Below are 6,000 nucleotides of genomic sequence, written 5' to 3'. Positions count from 1 at the left end.
CTTCGGAATTCAGTTATACCCACAACTTGTATGACCAAAACCTCCCCGGGAGTTGGGAAGGAACTATGAGATCTTCATTTATATATATATGTGAAAGTCAAGTGCGCACAGTATGGTAAACGGGGAAAAACAAGTTGGTTATATATATATATATATATAATAGTTTAATATTAACTTTATGGTTAAGCTCGATATAAATTGGTGTATAATTTTTATTTATTTATGGGATGATGGATTTTGATTTAATAATTTGATTGCTAAATTTATGGAGATTTACCTACTCTGTCTTTTGAATTTAAACCGTGACCTCTTAGAATGACACTAACTGTGACCTCTCAAGATGAAACTCATATTCTTAACAAATAAGCTCACTCACATGCCAAAAAAAAAATTGGATCCACTAGGCTCAATAGGGCATGTGACTATACCTAAAATAAAAATAAAGTAACAGGAAATTTATTGCTAGCTAGCTAACAAGGGGACCAAGATTGAACCAACCCTTCCATAAACATTAACCAGGGGCAAGTGCAAGTTGTGAGAGATTGTTTATTAGTGCCAAGTCCGATCTTAGGGTTCTGTATGCTGCGCACCAGACCATCTCCTGCTACTCAAACAAGAACTGAATCAGGCCTTCAGAGAGGACATCCATATTCAAGTCATTTCATTATGAGACTTCGGCATTTCTTGGTTAAGAGTTAAATACGTTAGTCTCTTTATTTATTGCTGGCCTCCCATCAATCTTTTCTTTGCCAATATCTTTTTATACCTTTATGTCTTTCTTCCAAAGATATGTATAAAGTCATATGCCCAAAAGGATTGGATCCATTCCATTGGTGAGGAGCAAGAATATTTTTACCATTGGGTAAGGTTTAATCACTGTTATATATAAACACATCACGCATATATAAACCATGGGTAATGCAGGAGCAATGTAATTTATCTCATGGACTTTTAGTGATCATTGCAAGTAAAACAACCTAGTATGATCCTGTGTGTGATTTTGTGCCCAGTAAGGTTTGAATCTGGATCATTGACACGGTGACACCCTGTTTCAACCACTAGAACACAGCCTACTGGACTTGGGGGTGCTTTTGTTAACACATGAAACATGTCAGATACCATTATCATGACTACACTAAGGATATTAATTATCACTTAAGAAACCTAGAAATTTGGGACTCGGTTGCATGAAGGAAGATGTTTAAGGTGTCAACACCCAGTCAAAGCAATACCTCAGGTTTTGCCAGGTCCATGAAGACAATGAAGAAGATTTTGATGAGGCAGGTCCATAATTAGTGTCTCAGCACTAACTCAGATTCTACTTAATGGTCTGACTGATGAAAATATGACACCACACCGAAGGATGAAACCAAAAAGGATTAATGCCTTTGAAGCTCTTCCGAAAAAAAAAAAGTGATATTAACAGGACTTTTGAAATCTGCAATTATTAGGGCCTCCAGTGGAAGTAATGCAGCCAGGGGCTGCAGGTGATGATGGAAATGAAAAACCCCACAAGAAAGGTAAGGAAATTATGTTAGAGCATGAGAATGATATTGTGAAATCCAAGAAAGAGAAAATTCTCAATGACAGAGATAAGGGTAAGTTGAGATACAGTTTAGTGTCGATTGAATTGTAGTCTAGCAGTAGACTTGTGGGAGTTTACCAAAACCAGCCCAGACTCGATACTCATGCAATCCATGCGTGGTCTCTACTTGAAATCCCTGCAGTGATTATTGCATCAGTGCAGTTCTGCATTGGCCAAAAATTGGATAGTTTCTGTTAAAAATAATATATATATATATATATATATATAGATATTTTGAATAACCAGTAGTTATAGTTAAGCTAATATATAGACAATGAATAAATGTATACTTTTATCATGTATTTGAAACATTTTAAATTTCGAATAGCCACTCCACTTATTATTAAAGACGAACAAAATTTTAAAGATCGAAACAAATACTAGGAAAGGAATAAATAGTTGTGATAAAAAAATAACAAATGAAAAAAAAAAAAAAAAAAAAAAAAAAAAACAAGGGTCAAGGATATTGAAAAAAATAAAAATGAGAAAGAAAAGAAAAATAAGATTTAACTTAATGTCCAAACTCCAGGGCATATACAAGTCTGCAATGTCCTAACAGTGAGATTCACGAAGTTTTGTGCTGTTATGCCTACTTTAGACCAGAGAAAAGAGTACATAAATGTGATATAAAATTTTTGTGAAATTAAAGTCTAGCAAAATGAAATTACAGAGCAAGATTTCACATATCTCTCTTTTCAGAATTAATTTACAGGATTGAATAGTCTTTTCTTCATAATATAAATCCAATTTCAATGTAGTTGTAACATGCGTAGTATAGTAGAGAAGACCTTTTATATTTCGAGAGACTGAGTTACAACGAAAAAGTTTGTGCAGAAATGAATTTGTTGGTTTATGAATGCATAATAATTCTGGGCCATTTTGTAACCCACTTTGGAAACTTCTAATTATAACTGGAGATTTTCCATGACCATTGAAGGATTGCAATGCCTTAAAGGTTGTTCCTAACATGTGGCACCATAGTATGGGAAATTTATTTTCTTTGGTTGTTAAAGTATATCTGGTTCAAATATGGTAGGTGCCTAGGTTTCAAGGGCTGGCAAATTGGTCAGTCTGTTTATGCATTGTATATAGCCTAAGATATATGCTTCTCACGTAGTTTTCAAGAGGGGTGGCAAATCACTCAAGAAATCAATGATGTTTCACTGTGAAAGACTATCTAAGATTTTATTTAGTTCTTTTGTAGGCAACCTGTGCTTTTGTTCAAATTTGAATGTATGTTGTGGCTTCAACATTAGAGCATATATGATCTAGTCACTGGGCTTCTTGGCTAACTTGATTTGGATAGAAGTATTATTTTCTTTTTAACGGAATTAAAGATTCATAACGATAATTTAAAAACAGCCTCAACTTTATGCATATACAGTTTTTCTATGGGCCGGCTCACAACAAGGCTACAAGCATAATTTAAGAGTGTACCATACAATGATTGCAATCTTGGGCAAGCTAAATCAATTTAATATTGCACGTGGATTGATTAGAGAAATGAAGGATAGGGGCATGGTGACCCATCAAACTCTGTTGATCACGATGCGTAGGTATTCGACTGCCGGCGATGTAGGAAGAGCTGTGAGGACTTTCCATGGCCTGGAGAAATTCAAGTTAAAGGTGGATATCAATGCATTTCATGGGCTTCAATGTTGATTACCTCTCCAACATATCTGAAAGCTTTGTGACATTGAAAACATTCGAAGGGGCTGATTTTATTTCCATATATGTCCTAGCATTTTCGCATTTGATCATAAGAAGACGGGCGAATGTATCTTCCCTAATGACAGTTCTTGTATTTCCAGATATGTTTGGAACATCTACAGTGTCTCTGGAAGATAGATCTACAAACTCTGTTGATTCTTGGTGTTTGAGATTAACTTGATCCAAGATTGGAAACAAGCAGTGGTGATTAGTTTTCTAATCCTCACACTATGTGGATCTTCCATTTATGCGTTTTATCTAGGGTTGAGATAACACTTTATTCTGTGAATAAAGAGGTAGCTAAATGGCTGGAAGCTGATTGTTCATGGCTCAACTTCAATATTGGGCCCAACTACAGCCCTTACAATCTAGAATGTGTTTTCTGTTAGGCCCTTGCAATGAACCCTTTATGGAAAGTAGTGAAGTAAAGATGTTTTAAACGCCCATACTGTTAAAGAATTTGAGATAGCAATAAAGAATATAATTTGATAGTTTTGACAACCCTTATGAAGCATCGTTGCTTATTTGTGAATCTGGCTTTTGAAAAACTTTCCATAAGTTCTAGCTCGACTATTTACCAAAAACTCGTAGTCCAGTCTATTTATGAGTTCTTTGTGTCCTGTAGTTTCTGAAGTTATGACACCATAAACCATCCCTTGATTGAGGTCTGTAGCCCTTAGTTCCCGAGCCTTTAAAGTAAAAATTTTGTTGTACAAATCGTGCACTTTTCTGAGATGATAAAAGTAACTTGCTTTCTTCAGATATAGCAGTGTATTTGTCCTGCCATTATGAGTAACAGTAATGTACCCTTCCTCAATTTCAATGTTAGGAGTTACGTATTCTCCCATGCTACCCAGTTTAAGTTTTAACCATATGGAATTCTGGGCTGAATTCCTTGATAGAAAAAAAAAAAAAAAATCACATTCTTGGTTCCAATCACATTGTTATTATGAGTATACACTGCTCTTCCTCTGTCTATCATGGAATATGGAGCAGAACTCTGTTCTCCAAAGTGTATGACTGCCTCGGGTTCAAAGGACTTGAAAGCCTCTGCAAGGAAATCAAAATTAGAAACATCTACTGCAACGAGGTCAAGTTGTTTGCTAGAGAATTTCTTCCATCTCTTTATTCTCTTCTGAATCGAGACCATGGCTGTTAGAGACTGATCCCAAGCTTCTAGGAAAACAACCTGCGGACAAGGCTATCAACAAGGACAACTTGGTATCCTTTATTTGAGAGATGCAAAGCTCTCGCCCATCCACATCCCATCCCTCATGCAAAGCTCTGCCTCCCAATTCCCCGAATCCCATCCCTAATCTCATGGTAGCCTTCAATATTGCCGACGGGCTGTGGACAGAAATCCCGTTGCCACAGAGATGCAAAAGGATTAGTCCTGAAAATTTAGGGGATTACAATGGGCAAGTGGTGCTAGTGGAGCACAAGGGCCATGACTCTGTTCGCATATGGAAGTTGAATGAAGCAAAAGTATGGTGTGATGTAAAAGAAAAAGAACCGTTTGGCAAAATGCAGCATTTCGTTATTAGATTCAGTAGCAGTTAATAGCAGTGGGTTGGTAATGGTAATGGATCGGAAAATGAATATATCGATATATAACTGGAATGGGAAATTGATAGTCTGGGGATTGAGATTCCCTGGGCCTCGCATGTCTCAACAACCAATTCGAGTATCGATATCAGCCTTCGAATCTAACAACTTATGGTGGCCTCAACCATTATTTATATACTGATCCATTATTTAGGAAATTTTAGATGGTTGTGTTTTATTTTTCCTAGTTCTTTTTCTAAATTTCGAGGATAATTGAAGTGCTGGGTTTATGAATATATTCTTTCTTTTTATCATATATTACCAGTGTAACATTTTTCATTTACTCAAACTATGGATCCTGAAACTTTATTGACAATTAAATTAGAATTGTGGAAGTTAGTTTCTAAACTTGCAGATCTGTTTTATCTATATATGTAAAAGAGAAGTAAAAGGTATGAATAGAGAAGAAGATTATTCATCGTTATATGCAAAAGAGAAGTAAAAGGTATGAATGGAGAAGAAGATTTGGAGGCTTTTTGGTGTTTATTTTGCAGTTTTTGAGATGGCTAGTAGTGTACCATAGATTGATGGGAAAATAGTATCTGGTGCATCAAGATGAAGACTCTTTTATACTTGTAAGAAATATATGAGATATCCAAGTGGGAAGATGATGATAATGACTTTGTGAGTTTTGCTATATATATATATATATATATATATATATATATATATATAGATATATATATATATATATATTTATCTGATTCTATTTATTTTGAGAATGTAGTAAAAGAAAGAAAATGGTGTGATGACATGGATGAAGAAATCCAAACAATTGAGAAAAATGAGACGTGAGAGATAGTAAATCTTCTAGCAGAAAAAGGAGTTATTAGTGTGAGGTGAGTTTATTAACCCAGGAATGATGTATAATGCATAATTGAAAGGCACAAAGCACAACTTGTAGTCAAGGGTACAAACGACAATATGGAAGAGAATATAATCAAACCTTTGCTCTTGTACAAAGAATGGAAACCGTTATAGTTGTCATGGCAATAGTAGCTCAATACAAATGATAAGTCCATCAGATGGATGTAAAATCAACTTTTCCCAATGACATATAAGTTAAGAAAAGCATTGTGTGGGTTCAAGCAGTTGCCAAA

General features: G+C 35.2%; 2 pseudogenes; one reads left to right on the top strand and one right to left on the bottom strand.

Moving 5' to 3' along the window:
• Window positions 1-3,816: 3,816 nt before the first annotated feature.
• Window positions 3,817-4,564, bottom strand: LOC149206288 (UDP-sulfoquinovose synthase, chloroplastic pseudogene; annotated as a pseudogene).
• A 51-nt stretch (window positions 4,565-4,615) lies between these two features.
• LOC149206287 (amino acid permease 3-like) overlaps window positions 4,616-6,000 on the top strand; it is a 34,653-nt pseudogene continuing 33,268 nt past the window's right edge.

Source organism: Pinus tabuliformis, chromosome 1_2, assembly GCF_031772625.1.
Source record: "Pinus tabuliformis cultivar Carrire ecotype Pingquan chromosome 1_2, CPIR1, whole genome shotgun sequence".
Classification (NCBI taxonomy): domain Eukaryota; kingdom Viridiplantae; phylum Streptophyta; class Pinopsida; order Pinales; family Pinaceae; genus Pinus; species Pinus tabuliformis.
Note: the sequence above shows the minus strand (reverse complement) of the source record. Positions and strands in the feature narration are given on the sequence as shown.